This window comes from Vulpes lagopus, chromosome 7 (assembly GCF_018345385.1).
Source record: "Vulpes lagopus strain Blue_001 chromosome 7, ASM1834538v1, whole genome shotgun sequence".
In the NCBI taxonomy this organism is placed as follows: Eukaryota; Metazoa; Chordata; class Mammalia; order Carnivora; family Canidae; genus Vulpes; species Vulpes lagopus.
In genome coordinates, this window is record NC_054830.1 from 124508071 (window position 1) to 124535488 (window position 27418).

Below are 27418 nucleotides of genomic sequence, written 5' to 3' on the forward strand. Positions count from 1 at the left end.
TCAATAGCTGATGTAACGAATCTGTCTCATACCTTTTAAATTATACCCTTATGTAATTTATATGTCCCATGTGTTTGATTAGCAATTGCAAAATTTCTGTCCAGAAGTCCAGCCGTTGGCTTGAGGTCAAGCCCAACATCAATGAACACTTATTAATGTGCCAGGTGCAACTCATAACGTGATGAAGTTCTGACATTTTACTGGGGGCTTCTCTCCGGCTTGAATCTTCTGTCATTTTGACAATTGAATCTCATTTGCAAGGCAAGGATAAAAAAGACAAATCTGCATCTTGACATCTTCTGACGTCTCTCTGGAGGTGATGAATCCCTGTTTTGGTTAAGGCTCAAAATAATTGAGCAATGGAAAGTAAATGAGAGAACAGTTTTCACAGTAGCTTCAGTCTTAACCGTCTGTCAAAGCATCTTGTCAGGTTACAAAACAATGATTTAAATCCCAAATGCAACTCATCTTGCACCCATGTGAGGTAGTTACACATGCGTGCTCAAGACACATGCATGCATAGAACAGAAATATTCTCCCAGGTTCTGGAACATGCCAGGTTTTGTGCCCATATTGGTAAACAATATGAAAGAAATATCCATTTTCAAATGTCCAAATCACTACAGCATAGTAAATATAAACTTATTACATTTAGATTATTATTTGAAACTAATTTATTTGATTGCCATTCTAGAAAAGAACAAACAAACAAACAAACAAAACATTGACCTAAAGATTAGTTCCTGAGTTCCAACCCTGCTGCAGATCATCCAAGAAGACAGGGCATTTGTCTTCAAGGGTTTCAATTTTTTTTCAGTTATAATATGTTAAGGATTTATTGTGCATCTATGCCTATGGAATGATCATTTTTCACTTTAATTCACAACTAAGTATGTCAAGAACAAAAAGTCCATCGATCTCCCCTGATTGGTATGATAAATAATAAATAACAATTTTATTTTTGACAAAATTCCCTAGAATATATATGCTCTACTTATATTTCCCCAATGAAAATAAAAGTGTACAATTGATAAAGACTAGTTTGAAAGGAACAACTACTCTAAAGGCTGCTTGTCAATGGCTTCAGTCCTTCACTTAAATTTTATTGACTACTTACTTCTAAATACTGGAACAACAGTAATAAACAAGACAGAAAGTGTATTGGCTCCAGTAGAACCTAACTCTGGTGGCTAAATTCATTCACATGAGTCCTTTGAATGGGGATCGTGATCAGGTGTTGGCTCTCACTCAGAGCAATGAACGCATTCTCCAGAATGAATACAGATAAAGTCCCACTCTAACATTTATAGTGGGAAGGTGCATTTGACCACCACATTTCAGTTCTTAAAAACTCTCTCCCCCATTGTCTCCCTCTGTGAAATATACTCAGCTCTGCATCCTTAAAAACTGGTTCAGTCAATTGCAGCATTTTGCAAAGCTCTACTTAAAGTGAAATATCATTACTCAACATTACAGATTTAAATAAACTGTGTCACCAATTGTCTTTTCTTCCTTTATTTAATCAATGAGGAGAGGGCAAACATCCTTCTGATGCATAAAAGCAGCAAAGGCTGATGGATGGTAAGGAAATGGGTTTCATAGAATGTCATCTCTGCTAATTTTCACTGAAAAATTTTTATTTAACTAAGAATCTCACATCCTCCTCACTGAAAGAGGACTTTAAATGTATATACTATTATTATTTGCACTATCTAACAGTGACAGATCCAGTGGCAGTGCAATAAGCACTTGTGATACTTATTCAATGAATATTTATTGAGCAATTACTATGTATAGGCACTTTCCTAGGTACTTAGGATATGGCGATGAGCAAAACAAAACTCTTTGCTCTGGAAAAGCTTATGTTCATTTAACATCCTTCTCAAGCTCTTAAAATAGGTGCTATTACTAATCTCATTTCTTAAGAGATAGTATAATGGGATTTAAAGGTTAATTAATTTGCCTGATGTCATATAACCATTAAGATCAAACACAGGCTGTGAATTCAGGCCCATATGAGCCTAGAGTCTGAATCCCTAATTACTTTAAATACAAAACCCAATGTATAGTATCTTCTAGTTGACCACAAAATGGTAGCAATTTCCTTCATCTTAAAGACTATGAAATATCAAGACTAAAAAATTTGGAGCAAATTATGATAAAGAGACTTAGCCCTAGCAAATTAGCGACTTCCTTCCTGAATCCCCATTTCAAAAGTTTACAGCCACATGAACAAACATTAGGTGGTGTGAAATAAACAGTAAGTGGAGAAGGCTACAGAGTCAGGAAGATTTCCCATCTGCTCTTTTCTTGCTGCTTATTACATGCATGATGTTGGATAATTACATAATGCCTCCAAGTTTGGGTGTCCTGTAAAATGGCGTAGGCAATACTACCTACCAGAACAAGCTATTATGCAGCTCAGCAAATGAGGCTGCATGTCCAGAGCTCACTACAGTGCCTGACACACAGTCCACGGACCAAAGAAATTGGACTTGAGTCTTCTTTCTTTAAGATTTATTTATTCTTGAGAGACAGAGAATGAGAGAGAGAGAGAGGCAGAGACACACGCAGAGGGAGGAGCAGGCTTCATGCAGGGAGCCCGACGTGGGACTCGATCCCGTGTCTCCAGGATCACGCCCTGGGCGGAAGGCAGGCGCTAAACCGCTGAGGCACCCAGGCTGCCCGGCCTTGAGTCTTCTTACTGCTGTCTGTGAGCAATGCATAAGGTAGAATAACTGCCCATGTTGCGGATATGAGATACCTGCTACATTTAGGGAGGCTAAAATCAGGGGTTTTCATAACTCTTATTTTTTTTCACAGCTTTAGAATTTTCCCAAGCATATACCCTTGAGAGAAGAGAGTTGAAGTCTTCATCTTAAAGACACCTAATTAGTTGCCTCATGCTTAATTTATAGGCACATTAAAAGCATGCATGTGTGTTATAGGCTAGGTACCAAAATTGCAGAAAATTACCTTAAACTAAAAACGCTTTTAATATCAAACTGATTATGTTTCTGATAAATAATGCACTGAAGAAAATTTCAAGTAATATCTATTGCTTTAAAAAAAAACCTGATGATCCTGTTTTTTAGCTTTAGCTTTAAAAGGATAATTCCCTGTGTTTGTATGATTTATATATGTGTGTGTGCATATTGTGTGTGTATATATAAATATATATGCACACACACATATTATATATATAGTTTCCAGATACATATGCTAATCTTAGAGTGTGGATAATTTAAGTTAGGGCATAAAAGGGGTGCTCAGCTGGCTCAGTCAGAAAAGTAATTCTTGATCTCAGGATCATGAGTTCAAGCCCCACATGAGGTGTAGAGTTCCTTAAATAAACTGAAAAACAAAACTGTAAAGGAAAGCCATAACAGACAAAATTGATACGTTTGACTTCATAGAAAATTGAAATCACATACCAAAAATATGCAAAAGACTGGCTTTAAAACATATTACAAACCAGAAGAATAGTAAACATGTGTGATATACAAAATTATTTCTATTCTGTATAAATAGGTCCCAAATCACTGAGGAAAAATTTCAAATTCCTAGGGAAAAGAATGGGCAGAAGATGTAAAAGACATTTCAAGTGCAGGAAAAATAAAGCCACAAATGGCACTGAAGTACTTGAGAAATGATCAAATTTAGTCATAATTGAAAAACTGCAAACCAAAACAAAAAGGCTATGTTTTTACCACTATGAACAGCATATATCAAAAAAGCAAATTAATACCCAGCATTGGCAAAGTATGGGGAAACAGGCATTCATTGTTCATAGGAATATAAATTTGTGCATCCTCTCTGGAAAGAAACTCAATAAAATATTAAGCAAACATATACCACAGTACTAAAATACAAGAATTTTATTACTTAGTATTTCTGCTTCTGGATTTTATTTTATAGGCATGCACAGTTTATACAAAAAGATAATTGACTGAAAATTTTATCATTACTTATGGAAGCCCAAAACTAAAATATACGTATGTGATTGTCAAGATTGAATTGAGAAAGCAGATTATATTAGAGACATACAATGGTATAAGAGGTAGATTTATACAGGTTATGATGGAATTATCTCCAAAATACTTTAAGAGGAAAAAAGCCCACAAGACTGAAAAACTTGCTTATCATAGTAAGCTCCCATTTGGGTAAAAATTAAGATGTATCTGATGGCAGACAAAGAGAAAGGAGATTTATTTTTTCAAGTCTGTGTTGTGCATTCATTGTTTTTTTTTTTTAATTTTTAAGTTCTTAAAACGTATATAAATAGGTACCATTTAAAGAAAAAGAATTCAAAAAAAGAAGAAAATGAAAAAGACAATTCTAAAAAAGAACAGAAATGGTTGGAGAAGGCAAAGGAAAACAAAAATGTAAGAGATACGGAGGAGCAATTTAAGAAGTTCACAGATAGTTATTTATTTTGCATTCCAAATAAAGTTCTAGAAAGATGAACATGAATAAGAAAATAATCACATAATAAATTAAAAATTACCCAAAGCTAAGATCTTAATTTTCACAATGAAAAAAACAATTGAATGACCAAAACTGCACCACCTAGAATTTGGCATTTCAGAAAACTTAGATTAAAAGAATGGCCTAAAATATTCCAGAGAATGAGCAGGAAAAATGCTTACCCACCAAAAACTAAAAAGGACTTTAGTATTGATCATCCTGCCATTATGGTTTCTAAATATTAAGGATGGAACCCATGAAAGCTCTAGATGGAATTGTATCCACAGGCTAATAATTCTATATCCAGCTAAAATATCATTAAGTCTGTGGGCAAAGTAGTGAAGGACTTTGTCAGACATGAAAGACTCAGCAATAATTCATTTAATGATGTACTTTGGTAGAAAACGATAATAAGATGAGATGTAACCCAAAAAAGAATGGTATTATTAGTACTGGAAACCAAGTAACTAAAGCCATGAATAATGACTATCTAACTACCAAGATGGGATGCAAGTCATAGATTTCCAAGAAGTATTTCTTTAATAAAATTGATTAGACTGAACAAAAATTATGTTGAAATATTTTGGTGATTGTAGAGTAACAGTTTACTCCTGTTAGAGCTTATTTACTCTTTAAATAAGCTCCTAAATTTATTTAATTCCTAAGATTATCCCTGTAGAATGTTCTGTCTCTAAAATTACTACTTCCTATTCTTAATACTACATGGCTGTGTTTCACCATTTTGAAGTACATTTTAAATTATTTTATTTAATACTGGCAGCGGAGTATTTATTCAATTTACTAAGCACTTAGCTTGTTCCATATATAAGATTAGAACAGTTAAAAGGAAGTTTCATTTTTATAAGTGACTTCATGCAGAGCTTACCAAAAAAAAAAAAAAAAAAAAAAAAACTAACAGTAAAATCTCCATGAGGTAGTATAAATAGCAACAGAAACAAGGAGCTGTGCATTCAGTGGCATGTGTCTTGAAAAACCTCATTAATTCCAGAAAACATTTCCCAAGTCTTTATTAATTGGAAAGTGCTTGAAAGCTAGGTGTTTGAAGAAACATTCCACAGTACTGTGTGAATTCAGTTTGCATTAAGAAAAAAACAAAACAAAACAAAAGTTTTCTTTACAGAAATTTAAAAAGGTATAATCACTGGCAGGCAGTCATAGTCAGCCCAAATGACATACAGAAGCAGATAAAACATCATTTTGTAATCAGCTTCATGACTTCAACTCCAGTGATGTTTACGGAAAGAAAATGTATATAACTACCAGATTATACTCAATGTCTATAACCACCAGATTATATCACCCTGCCATCCAGAAGTTTTAATGTAAGGAAAACAGTTTTAAACTCCTTTCTCTGGACCTATCATTTAATTCTGGCATCTTTCTTCCCACCACCAGAGATCTACACATTTTATTAAACTGAAGTTTAAGGTAAATTGAAAATAAAATTGATTCCTGACATCATGTAAGAGCTATGGATACATATATTAGTTGAGACTAATCACCGAATATTTTACAAACTAATGGGCAGCCACATAAATTGCTTAAAACATAAAAATTTCTTGCCCAGAAAAAAAAATCCAGGTTATTCTTTAGCTATTGGTGAGCACTACCACCTGCTACATCGGAGAGTCAGGAAATTGTGTGAAAACACTAGGCTTTGAGAGTGGCATCTGTTTAGATGCTTTACAGCTCTGCCTATATAGATGGGTATAAAAAGATAATGGATGGCCCAAATGTAAATCTGATGGAGCATTATAGGGTTTCAAAGGTGTGGTTTTACTTATCTTTTTCATTATCAAATCCCTGGAATAAAGTTTAAATAAGTAACAGAAACAACAGAGCACAGATGAATAAATATTTCTACAGCTGTGATTTATGTCAACATTTTTAAAAAAGCCTTTGGTATAAACGTAATAGTGGATGGGTGATGGTGTTGCAGTCAAAGCTCAGAAAACCCATCTATGTTCAAAACTTGCTTTCTTTCTCACTCTACCCCTCATGGGGAGACTGCTGCTTACTGATTTATCAATACAGCAAACATTTACTGGGATGGATTAGAGAATAGGATTTACCAGGAGCAGAGGCAACTATACTGGGGCAGATACCTCTTCTCTCTTTGTATATATCTTCTTCCATGAGTCTTAAGGAGCAAGACAGGGCAGCCCTCTGAACCAAGGAGCCTCATGAGAGGCCTATGCTCCTCCCTATTCCCTTTCTCTGGCTTCCTGAGATTGACAAGGTGGGTCAGAGGCCTTTGTCTCAACCTGAGGGGATCAGGCTATCGGTGATCTTCTAGACAGAGAGGAAAACTCTCTTCTTTGTACCTCAAGTAATCTAGGCTGGACATCCTTCACCACCAAAGCCTGCAGACCATAGGAATGTAAAAAAGGTGCTTCAACTAATATGACTAATAATCCAAGCAAATTTGTTTTCTACATATTCCTACCTGCTGCCCAAGGGATTACACTGTGGTTTTAGGTCAAAATTCTTGCTAGTAGTAAGTGTTACAGATCGAGCAGTCCCCACTCACAGTTTGATATCTCTGCTTCTATAATTCAATAAGTATTGGGGCAGCTTTGGAACTTAGAGTGAGTTTTTCTTTTGGTTTTTCCCTGCATCACATTCTCCTTATGAGAATTTTAGAGAATTAAGCCTAAGAAATATAACCATTTAAATACTGTGTCTCTCGGGGCACCTGGGTGGCTCAGTCAATTAAGCATCTGCCTTTTGTTCAGGTCATGATCCCTAGGTCCTGGGACAGAGCCCTGATTCATTAGAGTCCCTGCTCAATGGGAAGTCTGCTTCTCCCTCTCCCACTGCCCTGCTCATGCTCTCTCTTATGCACACATATTCTTTCTCTCTCTCTAAAAAACAAAAACAAAAACTGTGTCTCTCAACATCACATTTTCCTAGAGCTGGATTACTTTGAAAACAAAATTGGTTTCTTCTATTTATAGTATAAAAAGGTCCATAATGTCACACTCAAAATCGAGGGAAATTAATATGCATGTGGACATAAAAATAGAACTTGCTGGAATTTATATGAAACATACAAACAATTGACTTTTGTAGGATACTAGAGGTAGAGAATGGAGTCGGCTGGGAAAGCAAATGTCTGAGAGCTCTTTGCCAACATCTATTGAAGTGGACACACATACACACCATTTTGTACAAAAGAAAGCCTCATTCTGAGCCGCTGGCCAGACAAAAGAAATAAGAGATGCAATGACAACTAATATGGCTAAAAAAATACTGATTCATTTGTGGGAAAAATCACCTACAAAAAGGAATTTTAAGGATTTTAGTCTTACTCAAAAGCTTACTTTGGGGGCAACTGGCTGGCTCAGTGGGTAGAGTGTGTGACTTCTGGCCTCAGTGTTTTGAGTTCAAGCTCCACATGGGACATGGAGCCTACTTAAAAAATTAAATCTAAAAAATAAAGTGTATTTTCTCTCAAAGAATGAGCTTTAAATCATGTCATTATTACTCATAAAAATCCACAATTGACCTTTCTCATACTGTATTTACTTAGAAATAGCCCCTTTTTAGCCAATTATCTTCTTTAAAAGACCTCTAAGTAGTTTCTAAATAGCATCCAAATTCCCCTGGGTATTAATTTATTCCTAATATAAGGTACACATTATGGCTTTGGGAATTATGAGGCACTTTCATGGAATGCCTTACTGTAAGAGTTACAGCTGGGAGTTAAGTCTTTGAAATCCCTCTCACGATTGGTCCCCTGATAAGCTCCACCTTGTCACAAAATCCTGCTCTCACAAAAAGACCTGCCGATTCCCTATTAATCTAGCATCTCTCCTCCCACAGACCCAGCCCCAGAATGTCAAAGTACACAAGAAAGAGCACTGGTCTGTTTCAGGTAATCCTTAGTGATTCCCTTTATGTTAAAACAAGGAGGAATGACAATGTGATATGCTCTGGAACCTGGAAATGTTGAATAATAAAAATCATCTTTCATTTTTGCTTCTTCTCGGCTTTCATACATCATAGCCAATGAGACTCACATTGATGTCTGGAGCCGAATCACCTCTAATTAATATCTCATTACTAAAAGACTTGGGATAAACTGGATGAAGGTGAATTATGTCTGGGATGCATTAATATCTGAAATGCACTAAACTATCTTTTATTTTCCAACTGGCTTTTTCTCTCTTTCATTCTTCTTCCCCTGATTGTATAATTGGACAAAGGTCTTTGTGGCAGAGGTACTACTGCACCATGGAAAACATGTATTATGGATAAGAACTGTCATTCTGCCCTCCATTCCCATTTACAGCTGTTCACAAGACATGCAACTTCACCTTGTGAACGGTTCTATTTCTCTGTGCTTGAAGACACAGGCAGACACACTGCAAGCTTGTAAATCCTGCCCAGCTTCACTTAAAGCAAGCTTTCTGCTAATACTAAGGAAATTTAAAAAATCATTACTACATAGTACCATTATTTAATTGAACAAAAGATTCTGCATACAAGAAAAAGCAATTTCCAAGGTATTTAAGTTACTGATTTTTGATATTGCCTTTCATGGCTTTGAAATCATGTTCTTTAAAAAACAGGAAGGAAAAATTTCCATTTAGCAGAGCGATCAAACATATGATTTAACTTATAAGTGGAATCTAAAACAAAACAAAACAAATGAATTAATCAAATAAAAAAGCAGAAAAATATCCCTGTAAATAAAGAGAACAAACTGGCGATTGCCAAAGGGAAGGGGTGAGAACACGGGCAAAATAGGTAAAGGCAATGAAGAGGTACAAACTTCCAGTTATAAAATAAATTAGTCATGGGACTGGAACATACAGCATTGGAAATATAGCCAATAGTATTGTAACAGCATTGCACAGTGACAGGATGTAGCTACACTGTGGTGAGCACAGAATAACACAGAGGGATGTCAAATCACTATGTTCTACACTTGAAAGTAATGTAACATTGTGTATCATCTGTCCTTCAATAATAAACAAAAAATACATCTTCAGGGAGAAACTGGTGAACTCATGCTCACAGGGGTAGGTTTCAGTTGTTGACAGATTAATTTTTTTTAAAAAATCATCCAACTATAGCAAAAGGAGGAGGAGGAGGAGAAGGAGATGATGATGACGAAGAAGAAGAAGGAGAAGAAGAAAAAGAAGAAGAAGAGTATAAAGCAAGAAGGGACAAGAGAAGGAGAAGAGAGATCACATAGGATTGAAAAATTAACTGCTGGGGATCCCTGGGTGGCTCAGCAGTTTAGTGCCTGCCTTCAGCCCGGGAGTCCTGGGATCGAGTCCCACATCAGGTTCCCTGTATGGAGCCTGCTTCTCCCTCTGCCTATGTCTCTGCCTCTCTCTGTCTCTCTATGTCTCTCATGAATAAATAAATAAAATCTTAAAAAAAAGAAAAATTAACTGCTAAGGGGTCTCACTTAAAGGTCTACCTTAAATAATGTCATTAAAAATCTAGTTCCTGTTCAATCTTAAATACACTTACATCACTGTTTAAAAGGCAATATCTGCATATTTACACAAAGGCCTCGACACCAGCGTTCATGCAGCTTTATTCACATTAGCCCAAAGCTAGAGTCAACCAAAGTATCTCTCAGCTGGTAAATGGGTAATGAGAATGTGGCATATGTATGCCATGCATACTACTTGAGAGTTGAAGGCAATGAACTATGCCATCACTACAACACAGATGAATCTGAAACCACTCTGCTCAGTGAATAAAATTGGACACAAAAGACTTCAAACTCTCCTTCCATTTATGCTTCCTTCAGGAAAAGGAAAACCAGAATGGTAGGAAAGAAAACTAGAAGGTCAGAGGCCAGGGTTAAGAAAAGTGGTCAATTGTCAAGGGTCAGAAAGCAACTCTTCGTGGTGATGGTAGTTTCATGACTTCATCAAGAAGAACTCACCAAGCTGTACATTTAAATTGGTCCATTTTGTTGAATTAAACTACATACCTATGCTGTTGATTTTAATTTTTTTTAAATTTATTTATGATAGGCACACAGTGAGAGAGAGAGAGAGGCAGAGACATAGGCAGAGGGAGAAGCAGGCTCCATGCACCGGGAGCCTGACGTGGGATTCGATCCTGGGTCTCCAGGATCGCGCCCTGGGCCAAAGGCAGGGGCCAAACCGCTGCGCCACCCAGGGATCCCTACTGCTGATTTTAAAGATTCAATAATTGAGATGCCTGGGTGTCTCAGTGGTTGAGCACCTCCCTTTGGCCCAGGGCGTGATCCTGGAGTCCTGAGATCGAGTCCGACATTGGGCTCCCTGCAAGGAGTCTGCTCTCCCTCTGTCTGTGTCTCTGCCTCTCTCTGTGTCTCTCATGAATAAATAAAATCTTAAAAAAATAAAAAAATAAAAAATAAAGATTCAGTAATTATCTATCAATGGGATAAGAGACTAAACTAGATAGCACTGGATAGGAGGTTTAAAAAATGAAAGGGAATAGAGGGGAAGGGAGAAGAAATTAGTAGGAATTATCAGAAAGGGAGACAGAACATGGAAGACTCCTAACTCTGGGAAACGAACTAGGGGTGGTGGAAGGGGAGGAGGACGGGACGAGCACTGGGTGTTATTCTGTATGTCGGCAAATTTAACACCAATAAAAAATAAATTTATTATTAAAAAAAATAAGTAACAAACATGAGCATGTCAGCTCCCAACTACAACTTGGGCCAAAATCAAGGGAACAAATTCACATGTCAGTTCCACCACACGTAGGCTGTGCAAAAAGGAGAGCATGTCCTATGTCATGTTTAGAATTTTCGTAAAGCTTCAATGAGTTAAATGTGTAATGTAGAAGAACTGGTACATAGCAAGGACGCAAAAAGTCACTGTCATCGCCAAGGGAAATTATTTAAGCAATCATTTGCAGTGTTAATATTCCTTCTCCACTAGGCTCCCTAGGATTTTATGTTAGTCCCAACCTCTGCTTCTTAGCCAAGGTTCCTCATTTATCCAAATGACCCTCCTATCTAAGTGTGTGCCATTCTTTGTTCATTTATTTATTAGACAGATACTTATTGCTTGCTTTCCATTTGCCAGGCACTTTGCTGAGTGCCAGAGATAAACTGTTAATCATATCACATGTGGTCTTCTACCCTCATGGGAAGGCAGACATGAAACAAACATGTAAGGAAATATTTAAGTTCCAACAATGAAAAGTGCTACCAAGCAAATAACCACGGCATTGAACTAGATAGTACAGAGGGAGCGGATTTAGACTAGCGCTATATCGATGTCTTCCCTAAGAAAGGAATACCTGAGGTCAGATCTAAAACATCGAGGTGAGAAAAAGCATTCTTTGTAGACACAATCCAGCGCATGGGGTGCCTAGGTGCTCAGTGGTTGAGCATCTGCCTTCGGCTCAGGTCGTGATCCCAGAGCCTGGGATCAAGTCCTGCATCAGGCTCCCTGCATGGAGCTTTTCCCTCTGCCTGTGTCCCTGCTTCTCTCTCCATGTCTCCCCTGAATAAATAAAATCTTAAAAAAGAAAGACCTGGAGCAAAAATAAATAAATAAATATATAAATAAAAAAGACTGATGAACCTGAGGAACTAGATAACAAAACAATGAGTGTGCCTCATTGGTCAAGAAAAGACAAAAACAGAAGGAGATGAGCTAGATGGCAGAGCTAGGTAGGTGGCAGACAGCTGGTGGGCCACATTAATGTCACCCTTAAAGCAGAGTTCTCCTTCACAAAATAGTAGCTAGTGTCTATTAAAGTGGTTTCTGTGTACCCAACAATATTCCAAATGCTTCCCATGAGTTATTTCTCTTAATCCTTACAATATCTCTATCCAGATGGGTATTTATTATCCTGCCCATTTTAGAACACAATCAACTGAACTTCAGTCATTTGCTCAAGATCACAGATAAGATCAAAACAGCCAAGAAAGGAATGTCCAGCTTCAGAACCCACCCACTTAACCATTGTGCTATGTGGCTTTTTGTTATGTTCTACTTCTTCTCAGTTTATGACTAAAGCATGTTGTCACAGGATCTATTTTATGAATTGAGACGTTCACCCCATCTGCTGTGGGAAGAATGCATTATAGATGAATAAGAATGAACGCAGGGAGAACAGTTGGAAAGTAACTGTAGAGCCAAGACCAGCTTCATGGCGCCCAAACTGAGCAGGTGCGCCAGACCCCACACTTAGAAGTACGTTGCTCTTGATTTAATTCTGTAATGACGGTCTTGAAAATCGAAATTTATGGGATCCCTGGGTGGCTCAGCAGTTTAGCACCTGCCTTCAGCCCAGGGAGTGATTCTGGAGTCCCAGGATCGAGTTCCACGTCGGCTCCTGCATGGGGCCTGCTTCTCCCTCTGCCTGTATCTGTGCCTCTCTCTCTCTCTCTCTGTGTCTCTCATGAATAAATAAAAGTATAATCTTAAAGAATAAGAAAATCTAAATTTATGAATAAGGGGCTCTGCATTTTCATTTTGCACTAACCCTTGCAAATGACATAGCCAGCTCTAGCAGTATTCTAGTCTGAGAGATTCAAATGGCTTGGATTTTTCAATTAATTTACTCACATTTAATGACTAGGGTGCTGCATTGCCCATACCAATATCCTTCCTTGGGGGCTGCAGAGAATTGCCATTTATTAAGCATTGAGCTAGGCAAGATCCTAGGGCTTTATGTCTATGATTTAATTAATCTGCACAACCACTTTATACAGCAGATTCTATTATCAGCATTTTGTTAAATGAGAAAAGTACGGCTCAGAGAGGTTAAGTAATATGACATAGCTGGGAGATGACAGAGCTAAGGCTCTAATTTCAAACCCATTCTGCTAAACCAAATCTTTTCTCTAGGTTCTTAGTTTGTATTGCCCACACTACAATTCTACCGCCGTGCTCTGCCCACTGGTTGGAGCACCTCACTTCCACTTGCAGCTCTGATGCCAACCCTTTATCCTGACCAGTTAGTGGAGATTGCCTTTCCAGAAAAAAATCCAGTGTAATGCCCATCCTGTACAAGGGCTAGGACTAACTCTTTCCCAGGCCTAATAATCTGGAAACTAATACACATCTCTTACTAAGATTTTTTTTCCAACTATGGTAAAGTTCCACAAAAAGTCCCCTCAAGTTTCCAAATCCTTTTTTCAAATCTTGAAACATGTGCGCTCACTGGATCCAAAGGGTGATGCTATGGTAAGGCTGTTGACAAGCGCACAGCTTTTTTATTTGTTCATGTTATCCTGTTTTCTTAAAAAGTCTGTGAATGTTGCAACCCTGATTCATTGAATCATAGACTGTCTAATCTCCAGGGATGGGAGAATTTACCCAGAGCCAGAATGATGCTTAATTTCCACTCCAATTCCCCTGAATATCAGATAAAAGTTCATACAGTTTAGCTGTACTATCCCAGTAGCAAGCGCAGCAGGGGCACAAGAAAACAAATTCAGCCTTGATGGGAATTCTGCAAGTTTTACTATGTAATGTAAACATTTCTGCCAAACATAAAAATAAAATATATCTTATTCACTGTTGCAGTTTTAGAATTCAGTCACCTCTTAAAAAGAAGCAAAAACTGTTACAATCGTATTTCTAAAAGTACATTTTCATTATCATAAAGTAACTAATTAATGTGTTTTCTGAGAATATTTGGTTAACCATACAAAATCGAAATCAGTATTGTAGCTCTAATTACATGGAATAATATTGGATATGTGTTTCAATTACTAATGAGAATTTGGTTCTCAAAATCTCCATTTCTACTCTATTACATGCCTCAAAGAAGAAAACACAATTCGATTACACTATTTTGAATACCAGGGAAGAATAAGACAAAAAAAAAATTCTATCTTTTGCTAAGAGTAACTTAAAGATGCATCATTTCCCTCTTGCAAGATATTTATTTCTTAGGTCAGATATCCACTTAACTGCACAACTATCCATCCTATTCAAGGGTGGAAGTCTCCTTTTAACATAGTACTGATTTGTTCATTACAAGCAAAAAGCAGGTGGCTGTGGGGACACTGTACCTAATAGCATTCAAACTGAGCGTTCACCCTTCTGCACTGCTCAGAATGGAATTCAACTTGACAATTTTTCATTTCCGTAAAGTTGACAGTTTGAGCCTATTGTAAAGTTTTCTGAAACTTTGATTTCCATCACAAATATAAATGCCACCTGGAAAACCTCCGAATTGCATTAGGTGGAAATAGGGTTTTCTCTGCAGGTTATGGTTTATTTAGCAATTAACACAGAGTAGAAACTTTCCTTGTGATTACATTAGTCACTGATTGTATTTTTCTTTTCAGACTACAGTAGCCATTCCCTGGGAGAATGGAATGAGTCATGAAGATTCCTACATTCATGCCCTAAGTGATATTAGGGGCTGACTCTTCAACAACAGAAAAAAATAATAAATTGTATTTCTTGAGAGAAATAGGAATCGTGATGGGGTCTGGAAATTGTGGATGGTAAAATAGAAAATGTATTGGAAAATACCAGAGCTGGTAATCCACATTATGTGCTCCATACATGACATGTCATCTAAAGATGTGAACTTTAGGTCGTTGATTCAAACTCCATAGTCTTTTAATGGATCAGTCACAAATCCCTAATTAAAAATCTATTTACAGTTTCTTGATTTGCCTTTTTTCCCCTTTGCTCATTTGTTTTATTGTTTAATTTTCGTATATGAGTGAAATCACATGGTATCTGTCTTTCTCTGATTGACTTACTTCCCTTAGCATCATACTCTATAGTTCCATCCATGTTGTTGCAAAATGGCAATATTTCATAATTTTTCATGGCTGAATATTATTCCATTGCATATATATATATATATATATATATATATATATATATATATATACCACATCTTCTTTATCCATTCATCAATTGATGGACATTTGGGCTGCTTCCATAATTTGGCTATTGTAAAGAATGCTGTTGTAAAGATAGCATGTATCCTTTTGAATTAGGGTTCTAATATTCTCTGGGGAAATACCTAGTAGTGTGATTGTTAGATGGTGGTAGTTCTTTTTTTAACTTTTTGAGGAACCACCATACTGTGTTCTACAGGCTCTAATTATGGAAAACAGATCATTATCAGACGAGGGGGATGAGGGGATGGGAGAAATAGGTGATGAGGTTTAAGGAGCACACTTGTTGTGATGAGCATGGGGTGATGTATGGAAGTGTTGAATCACTGCCTTGTACACCTGAAACTAATATTATACTATATGTTACCTAACTGGAATTAAAACAAAGTTTTTTAAAAATGTTAAATAAATAAAAATCTGTGTACAGCTTATAACTAGGGTGCCCCATATACTTTATCCTCAAACAGAGATACTTTTAAAAGTAAAAGGAGTGGTTAATAATTACACCAAGACATTAGGAATAAAACAGTATCATCATGGACAAACCAGGAATATATGCTTGAATTATAGATTACTTTTGCCCTCAGTGCATACCCAATTTAAGGCAGACCACTCAAGAACAAGTAAATAGAGTAGACATGCAAACAGGATATTGTAAAGTTTAAATCAAATAATTTAAAACTGCATGTAAGCAACACATATCTTTTACTGTTAGAAGCAGAACTATGAGCCACAGCTCTAGCTGTGGAGCAGAAAAAAGGTACTACTAAGTATGTAATCTTTAGCTGGAATGAACAAAATCCAGAAAAACAGGGTGGGATAGAAAGGGATCTAGAATCCATGACATTGGAGAGACATTTGAAAGGCCTAATGAGGTTTAGCCAGAAAAGAGAGTGTTTTAGAAGTGGGTCATTAAAATTATTTGTAGACTATCATGAACAAGAAGGTCATGTTTATCCCCTATACTTCCACAGGTCAAAACCAGGATTAAAGCTTGAAAGAAAGAGGAAAATAGATCTTTAACTCAATTTAAAAAAAAAAAAAAAAGAGAAGATCCTTTTTGAACAAAAGAGAGTGCCCAATGACAGAAAAGGCTATCACATAAGTTAGTGAATTCCTCAATACTAGTAGTACACAAATAGAATACGGACAATCATTTATCATTTTCCTAGAACATGCAATATACACCAGGCAGTGTGATAAACAGCTAACAAGCAGAATCCTATCTAAAAATCATGACAGTCTTATATGGTGGTCACTATTACAATCATCTCTGCTTTATAAAGGAGCAAAACAAAACATGTCCAAAGACATAAACCTAGTATATAAGATACAGAGTTTAATTAAAATGATTTCTAAATGTTCTTCTGTAGTCAAGGTAATTTTCAAAGCCTGGTTTCAATTGTCTTAAACAACATTCAAGTATTTCAGATAAGGACAAGTCCAAAGACAGCATGATAACAGACATGCTGCTTGAGTTTTCTCTCATTATCTTGACTCTGACCTCTCTCTGTGCTGACTTCATCTGCAGGATGCTTCCAAGATACTATAGTAATTCCACCCATCATATCCAGAAATAAGAGCATACAAAAGCAGAGAAGAGATCTTGCATGTCTCCTTCTGAAGTGTGAAAAATATTTTCCCGGAAGATTGTAGCTGATTTCCCCCTCACACCTTATTGGCCAGAACTCTCCTATGATTGTCTCTAACCGATCACTGTCAAGGGAACAAAACTATCATAATCAAATTCCAACAATTAGGATTTATCCTTGATTCAAATAGGGAAAACATGGGCACAAAGAAAATCTTTCTCTTAATAGGGAGAAAGTTGTCCAAAGGATATTAGTAGACCCGATAGTCTTTCTACTTAAATTGTCCTTCAGAGATCATCAGTATCTATGACACCTGGGAACTTGGCTAGATACACAGAATTCCAGGCTCCATCCCAACCCCAGTGAATAAAAATCTGTGCTTAGTCATGTGATGTTTAAAGTTTGAGAAACTCCTCCCTTGCAGGGACTGCCATAGGCAGCCCTAGATGGTGTAATCTTATCAAAACATCATATAAAGTAGTAAAATTACAATGAAAGAATGAATTTGGGTTCTGGGTGTGAATTGTGAAGTAAAAACTAATTCAGCACAGAACTCAGGCCAGTCATATGGATCCTGAGTGTTCCTTTCATGTTGCCGGATGGTGGTCCCCATCATACCAGTTACCAAGAGTCTTCATGAATAATGCGTGTGTGTGTCCGTGCGTGTGTGTGTGTGTATATATAAACATATATATACATAAAATATACATTAAAATATATACATATAATATATATACATATATACATGCATATTATATACATATACATAAAAATATAATATATATGTATATATTTAAAGCTTCTGTGGTTGTACAACACCAGAGTATTATTTTTAAAGAGTTATGCAATCACAAATATGTTTGGTAAAATCCACAGCTTTTATCATCTGGAGATTGATCTGCTTTACAGATAATTGGGCTTTGAGGGGAAGGTGGGAGAAAGCAGTGATTTGTAAATTTGTATGCGAGGTTGACTCATTGGAATATTACCATAATTTTGAGACAGCTAATATGCCAAAGACAACATGGCTCTGTGGAGCCTTTTATGGGATGACACAGTAATTAATTGGTTGCATCATGGCCAAAGGTTATTATCTGAGCAGCTGCTTCTTTACAAAGCCTGCATGATCTGTAGCCAAAGGGTTATCATGAAAGGAAAAAAATACTTTTTTTTTTTTTTAACTTGTGATAGTATTAGCCCTGTTCTACTAGAAATTAAGTTCATGCCCTGCATGCCTTTCCTGTGCAGGCCTTCTACAACCTTTGCCTAGCAATGGGAACAGCAGCTCAACCAGGTGGTTGAAATGTGAATACCAAGGGCAATAATCTACTTGGTGTTCACCTCTCATCCTGATTACTAGATCTACGTATCCTTCCTTCTGGGGATGCAGAGCACTATAAGAGCCTGTGATTTAATAAATATACCTTATCTTCAAAGATACAGATCCCCATTATTTTAAAATCTTTTCTCTGAGCCAACACTTTAGCTCTAACATTACTAGGAGGTCATTCTAGCATTCTACGTAACTGGTTGCTTCTTCCATGCTTATGGCCCACGTTCAATCTCCTTGTTAAGTAGGTCTCTTAGTTGAAGGCTAAAGTTTGTTATTCCATGCCTGGAGGGATTAAACATTACAAGCTATCAGATAATGATGGCCATACTTGAAATAGGCATCTTTTTCTATAAAGATGAACTGCAGGCCATCCTAGGATGGAATGGGCTCAATGTGGTCAATTCTACTAAGAATCCGGTTGGTCTCCTCAAGGAACGGTGCCATATTGGAAGCTCAGTGGATTTTTGTTTGATTTTTTTATATTACTAGACAACTTGAGAAAGTAGTAACAGGAACAGTCTTTATAAGGAAGAGAAAATGCTATGAGATGCAGAGCCTCTGTCTGGGCCACTACAGCCATGTTACTCGTGTTCCCATCATGTCAGTTCCGGGTTAACCAACGGCATACATTAACTGATGCCAACTGGTTGATTCATTTGGTGTGCTGAACAAATGAGTGTTTTCTTGCAATTGATATGGAATGATGCAAAATTCTTCACATTCTATGCCCCCATCTATATGTCCATCCATACTCTACACCTCTTGTCATTCATCTTCCAATTTTTTATCTGGAAGATAAAGCAAGGTTGCCACTGTCAAGAATAATAAATATTCTCACCCTGAGCCACTTCTCCTTCTTACACAAGGTGTATAACCAGCTGCACTGCTCATAATACTACACCTAGGAATATTTTTTGTCCCCCCCCCCACTGTCTTTTAAGATCACTTTTTCATGTGGCTGTAATGCAGATGAGATCCTTTTTTGGCTGGTACCCAGAAACTTAGCTGACCCACCTATAAACCAACTTCAGATTTTTCTCTCCTTTTCCAATTGATCCATATAAGATTTCCTACATGGCTTTAGGTGAAAGCTAGGTGAGGAGCAGTGTTAGTAGGTGGTGTGCAGTCTGCTCATGACCTCTGATCTAGCTGAGGCTTAGACCTAGAGGTATAATTTCCATCTTACAATGTACCAATTAATATCAGACCCATTCAGATTTGTAGCTTAGTGGGTCCAACATAATCTAGATCAAAAAAAGGTATAAATGTATAGTCACTTTGTGACCATTATTACATATTCCGTCTCCACCAGGGCCCAGTAGAGCTGAGAGCTATTCCTCAATGTGCACGGAATTATTTGCTTTGAATGGCGAGGTCCTATTCCAGAATTCCAGGGCCTGCATTTTAAGTGTCCCATGGAGGCTTGCCACCAAGGGCCCAAATGTAACTTTCTTCTCCACTTACACTTTTAAAACCATATAGTGCCTGGTGGATCACATAGGCTAGGTAGCAGGACTGCTTACACCACAGGCTGTGATTATTGCAGTTCTCTCTCCTGTTTCAGGCACCACACAAGACTGGTAGACTTCTGCCTCACCTGCTTTATGGGTCTCTAGAATCCAAAGATGCATGTCAGGCTTTATAGGGTTTTGCTTTCATGTAAGAGATTCAAGATGCAGCAATTTGTCCTTTACTTTGGAGAGCATGTCTAAGTACTCTCTTGAACACTGAACTTCTATCAATTTTATTAATGTGGCCATTATTTCAGTGTTTATAAAACTGATGTTTCATCCCCTGGAGGATGTGGGCCTTAACAATCAGACTATCTTGTGACAGAGCGCAAGAGACTCAAGATAGCTTCCAAGGTAACATTGTCAGTGAATGCTGGTAATGTTTCACAGGAATACAAACTGCTACTGATCCTTTTCTAATGTAAAAGATTTAATTTCACATGTACCAAATCTATGGTGACAGAGCATGTATCAAAGATATTATTAATCTTCTCAACAAATAAGATCTATATTTTGAAAACTATAAGACATTGATGAAAGAAATTGAAGATTACACAAACAAATGGAAAGATACCCCATGTTCAGGGTTTGAAAGAACATTGTTAAAATGTCTGGACTACTCAAAGTAATCTACAGATTCAAAATACCAATAGTAATTTTCACAGAACTAGATTAATTAATCCTAGAACTTGTATGGAATCACAAAGACCCTGGAAGGCCAAAGCAATCTTCAGAAAGAAGAACAAAGCAGAGGTATCACAGTCCCAGATTTCAAGCTATACTACAAAGCTAGGGTAATCAGAATATAATACTGGCACAAAAACAGACATTATACCTCAATGGAGCAGAGTAGAAAGCCCAGAAATAAACCCATTCCTATGTAGTTTATTTTAATCTATGAGTAATCTCTAGATTATTCATTTAATCTATGACAAAGAAGGAAAACATGTACAATGGGGAAAACACAGACTCTTCAATAAATGATGTTGGGAAAACTAGACACCTACATGAGAAAGAAAGAAAGAAAGAAAGAAAGAAAGAAAGAAAGAAAGAAAGAAAAAGAAAGAGAGAGAGAGAAAGAAAGAAAGAAAGAAAGAAAGAAAGGAGGGAAGGAAGGAGGGAAGGAAGGAAGGAAGGAAGGAAGGAAGGAAGGAAGGAAGGAAGGAAGAAGAAAGAAAGAAAGAAAGAAAGAAAGAAAGAAAGAAAGAAACCAGACTGCTTAAACCATACACAAAAAATATACTCAAAGAGATTAAAGTAATAAAAGTAAGACTTGAAACTATAAAACTCCTAAAAGAAAACAGGAAGTAAACTCTTAAACATAGGCCTTAGCAATATTCTTCTAGATCTGTCTTCTGAGGTAACCTAAGCATTCATCCACAGATGAGTGGATTAAGAAGATATGGTATATATATATATATTCAATGAAATACTACTCAGCCATAAAAAGGGATAAAATCTTCCCATTTGCAACAACATGGATGTTGCAATACCTAGAAGGTATTGGGATAAATGAAATAGGTCATAGAAAGACCAATACCCTATGATTTCACTTACTTCTGGAATCTAAAGAGCAAAACAAACAAATACAAACAGACTCATAAATACAGAGAATAAACTGATAGTTTCCAGAGAAGAAAGATGTGGCAGATGAGAGAAATTAAGTGAAGAGGATTAAGAGGTACAAAACTCCAATTACAAAATAAATAAGCCACAGGGATGAAAAGTACAGCATACTTAACACAGTAAAGAATACTGTCCTAACTTTATAGGATGACAGATGGTGTCTACCCTAATCATGGTGAGCATTTCCTAATGCATGTAACTGTTGAATCATGATGTTATACACCTGAAACAAATATATTATTTTGTATCAACTAATTCAAAAAAAAAAAGAAGAAGAAGAAAACGAAGACGAAGACGAAGAAGAAGAAGAAGACCAGATTCTATTCAGCAGTTGTTTCAAGATCTATTACCTGAGTAACTCTGTGGTCATCTACAATTATTCTACAGAGTACATCAGATTTTAAAGCTATCAGATTACCTAATTAAACAGAGATGTGATACGGACCACTGCCCTATAGTGTTTAAGTCTTCAGTTATGGCATTAATCTCTGCTATCCCCTCTTGGATTCCATGCTGTTTTCTATTTACTACATCATCCAAGGGAGACAAGTTTGGGAGGTTTCCATTTGGCCATCTTCATAACAGCTGCTCTTGTAGAGACTAGAGACAGAACTGTTGATCTGTCAAATACATCGATTTTAATTATGCACTTAGGGATTACAGACATGGCCACTGAAAGCATCTGTACACCCAGGGTGCTCACAGGGAGTCAGATCTCCATGGCTTATCTGGCCACTCTAAACCTCTGCTCTAACAGGAGAGCTGTGATGATGGGTGGGTCTGGAGGTATCAATGCCTACTTAGAATCTGTGTTCAACAGCCCTAGAAATGTCTGGGTTGAGGCCCCTTGTCCCCTCAAGTGGATTCACATGAGTCTATGTCTGTAGACCTCTTAGAAAAAATTGGGGGACATCATTAGATGTTGCCCCAGCAACGTTACTTGCTGTAATGTTGGCAAAGTTCTTCCTTCTTAGAGTTCTCAGGATAATAACTGTGTCTGATCTACTAACTTAAGCAATGGACTATGAGTTACTCTTGAGGTAATCACTCTATCTTTTGCTCCTACCTTTATACCTCTTTTTAAAATTATATTTGCTAAGCAGAACCTCAGACGCTGTGCTCTTTGAGATAACTATTATCTATTAACCATTTCACAGCTCCTGACTGGTTAACTTCCCTCGACTGCCCCTCATAATCTTACAGCCATTATATTAACTGTGGACTTATGGCTTCAAGAAATTAACCACAATTATCTGGCCATTTTTACTTCACGGCCATATCAATATACGAACAATAATAGGCTTAATTCGCGACCACCTCTTTTACCATCACCCTTGGCAAACAGAGCAGTCGTCCATGCCCATCAAACTTCTTAGTGATGGCAGTACCCTTCACACAACACATTACCAGCAGCCTCAGCAAATCCTGCATTCTTTGGCCCCCGTAATAGAAGGAACATCGTGCTCTGATCTATCCTCTGGCCTTACACAGTATACCCATTCCAGCCAACACACTTTTTTCTGCTTCTTTTTTCCATCCTTTTCCAGGGCAACTCAAGTATTGCCACTTCGTGGACAGTGAGACATTGTTTACTCCAGGCTTCTAAGACCTCAACTATTATTCAGTTTGTCCCCCTCCCCTGGGATTCCTAGAGGGACATTACAAGCTGAGTCCTAGAAGAGTGGCCCAAAATTAAAAGCTCTTGTTCATCCAGAATTACATTCCTGCCCCCTTGACCAAGCATGTTCAAAATATAACCCCAGGAGTATTCTCCTGGCTGTAACAGGTATGTGCAAACTACCCCTTGGATTTTTTTTTTTTTAGGTATATGAAGTCTCTTTCCTTTCCTGTAAAGCTCAGCAGCTCCCCAACCAAGTTCTGTGAGGATTTAACCCTAATTATCAGCCTCAGAACCAAGTAAGGAGGTGGAGGAAGCTCCTGAGGGGGGTGTTATTGTTTTATGGGGAAGAGATTGCTGTAAATGTGATTTTTCAAAGGTGTCATCATACCTACCACAGCATTCCTCTCCCTGTGACATTTTCCCAGGTCATGACTGAGAAGTCCTTATTCACTGAGCTACACCATCTACCCATGCCCAATTGAACAAGCAGGTTATCATCTTCTTCATCTGCCACTTGGTAGATGAGCATGTACTACATCCTCCTCCGACAACCAATTTTCTTAAGCCACATGGTATCACTCTGTTCAACTATGGGAAAGAAAATAGCCAGGAAGATGGGGAGAGCCATCAGATCATCATATGTGACTAAGTCAAAGACAGAGGAGGGAGATTTGGGTGAAAGAGGCCTCACCTGGTGAGCAGTCTAAGCAAAGTTTGGTAAGACTATTCAGCAGTCCTCAAACCAGAATCAGCTGCCAATAGGCTCCCTTGTAACTCATGAATGGGTCTGTTTTTGCAGCGCTGCCACACTCATTCCATGTCTGGGATCATCCCAGGGGAAACTATGTGCTTGATCAGAATGTGGAGGTGGATTTCAGTTTAGTGTCTGAGTTCAGGCCAGTTTCAAGGATGTGCAGACAGACGGTGCTGTCAGACATGGAAATGCACTTGTGTAAACGTTCGGCTGCTGTACTGAAATTCTTAAATATATCTCTGGACTTGTGTTTTGTAAGGACAATGGAGTGTGCTCAATAAGAGACGGAGCATGTGCAACATGCATGCCAGCCATTCCTTGCTGCCTCTTCACACATGGAGCTCATGACACTGCATAAGCACAGGATCCGGGCATAGCCATGATGCATAGGCATGACAAGCCAAACTCAAGACCAGTCCAAGGTAAGTTTGTCTTGTCTACAACTCAGTAAGTAAGGCTACTAACAGAGGCCAAGAGATCATAAACCAGAACTTACCTCAAACCAGAGAAAGGGGAGTACACTCCAAGAAATATGAATGATCATAGAACCACATCATAACTTATATTACTATTCTGTATTACATAATCCCTTATGCTAAAAATGACCTACAGAGAAAAAGTAAGACCCATAGTTTCTTTTCCTTTCCATCTTTCCTTACCCTTCAGATCAAGCTGGAGGTAGAAAACATCAGTAAAATGTGTGTGTATCAAAAAGTGAAATAAAAACATTTGAGTTACTTTGTCAAGTTTTCCTCTTTCTGGTAAGACAAAATACATATGCATGCACAATCTACGAAACAGAATTGTGTAATTCAGGGATCCTACACATAAGTTAAATGCTCATATATTTGCATTTAAAACTGGCATTACACAACATAAAGAAGAATGCTAAAATTCAAGCAAGTCATTTAAAATTTTAAATATTTCTTTACATAGAACAACATTAAATATCAAAATAAAAACCACCATGAAAAGATGAGAAAGATAGCAGAAGAAAGAAAACAAATTCATATTTTAGTATCTTTCTTGATACCTTTTTCTTGCCTTTGGAACAATGGATCTCACATTTTTAGTTTGAAACAGGCCTTGCAAATAATATAGCCAGACTGCATTGTAGTAGTGGCCACATGGGTTTTGGTGTGCAGAAAACCTAGAATACAAACCTAAGACATCTGAATCACAAATAATTGTTTTGCTCACCAACTCACATTCCTCTGAGTATATAATGCCCTCTTCTCTCTCTTTTTTTTTTCCCTGTCAAAACATGTTTAAAAACTCCTAGGGGGATATTCGTCACTAATGTTCTATATCCCAAACCAATGTAAGTGACACGTGATGATTACACATGTCAATCATACTTGGAAAGGGTGCCTGCTTTATCCCTGTATCGGAGTGTGGCTCACTTGTTCAAGGATTTGTTGTATATTTTTCCTTAAAGTAGATACTAATACTTTAGGTTTTGTAGTCAGACTGGCTAGGATGCAATTTAACTACATAGTGTGACCCAAAGCACTATTTAAGCTCTAACAGGCTCATTTTCTTCATCTGAAAAATGGTGCTAATTCAAAGCAATTTGTTGGGTCAAAAAGATGCTCATCATGGTGGCAAACACACACACCTGTCAGTCAGTTATCTATTATTACCAAGCCACGCTAGGGCAATTTGAAATTCTTCAGAAACCAAGATCTATTTCATGAAAATTACCCTTATGGTGAAAGACCATACCAGGGCAACTAAGCTAATGATGCATTTGATCTCTCAGACCATTACCTGCCAACTCAGCCTTTGCTTAACACATTTTTTTTAATAGTTTGCTCCCTATAGGTAAATTCATCAAAGCTATTTTCTCTTTCTGGTTTACCAAAGTTTAAATTAGAAGATGACTTCATTGCCGATCTTTGAGTTACTAAATCTGAACAAAATAAAACAAAACACAGGCCATGTTGCTTCACCGTCCTGGTCTTTGCCATGATCCTGATTTTAAACAAATTATCCAGTGGTCTTCTAGAAATGCACCCATCACTCTTTACCAGTGCTGAGGTTTCACCACAGTCAAAGATCTTTAGAGTAAGGAGAAAGTTACATAGGCTGGTACCTTCAATGGTTCTTCCTCAATTCTATGTTATCCCTAACTATAAAGTGAGTTGAGCCAGAATTCTGCTAAAAAAAACAACAACAAGAACAACAACAGAACAAAACCGTGATTTTGGGCAACTTAGTCAAGACCCAAGGACATTGCTGAAGGTTCTAGCCTGACACAGGATAAATGCAGTATAAATATAATTTTAATGAATGAATGGATGAATAAATTTTAAAAGTAAAGAAAGAGAAGACTCCTAAAAGAAAACACAAGCAATAAATACTTTGATGTTGGCCAAAGAAACATGTTTCTAGATCTGTCTTCCAAGGCAAGGGGGGAAAAAAAGCAAAATTACATTTTTGCACAGAGAAGGAAACCATTAACAAATGAAAAGGCATCCAACTGAATGGACTGAGATATTTAACAAATGATATAGCCTAGGAGGGGTTAATGTCCAATATATGTAAAAAACGTCTAGAACTCAATACCAAAAATAAATAATCCAATTAGAAATGGGCAGAGGACCTGAACAAACATTTTTACAAAGCAGACATACAGATGGCCAAAAGACACATAAAAAGATGCTCAATATCAGAAATGAAAACCAAAACATAAAGCATCATCTCTTTGGCTAAAAACAAAACAAGAAATAATAAGTGTTGGTGAAGACGTAGATAAAAACAAAACTCTCATGCACTGTTGGTGGGAATACAAATTTGTGCAGCCATTGTGGAAAACAGTATGAGGGATCCCTGGGTGGCCCAGCGGTTTGGTGCCTGCCTTTGGCCCAGGGCGTGATCCTGGAGACCCGGGATCGAATCCCACATTGGGCTCCCGGTGCATGGAGCCTGCTTCTCTCTCTGCCTGTGTCTCTGCCTCTCTCTCTCTCTCTCTCTCTCTCTGTGACTATCATAAATAAATAAAAATTTTAAAAAAAGGAAAACAGTATGAAAGTTCCTCAAAAAGTTAAAAATGGAAATACCAATATGATCCAGGAATTCTATTCCTGGAATGAAAATACTAATTTGAAATGATATGTGTACCCCATATTTATTGCAGTGTTATTTACAATGGCCAAGATATGGAAGCAACCCAGAAGATGTGTATATTCACAATGGAATATTACTTCTCTATTTGCAAAACATGAATGGACCCGAATGTATAATGCTGAGAAATAAGTCAGTCGGAGAGAGGCAAATACCATATGACTTCACTGATATACAAATCTTTAAGAAACAAAGCCAACAAAGCCAAGATCCTGAAATTTAGAGAACTGGTGGTTGCCAGAGAGGGCATGGGTGGATGGTTGAAATACAGGAGATTAAGAGGGTAGTTATCATAATGAAGACTGCATGATGTAGTGAACTGTTGATCAATTATATGCCTGAAACTAATACAATACTGTGTATTAATTATATTCAATAAGAAATTTTTAAAAAGAAAAAGGAAAGGATTAATAAATGTGGTAGAAACTACTCCATCTCCTGTATATTCAAACCTCTGTAATAACTGATTTATTCTCTTTTGACTTACCTTTTCCATGTTTCACTCCCCAAATCATGGG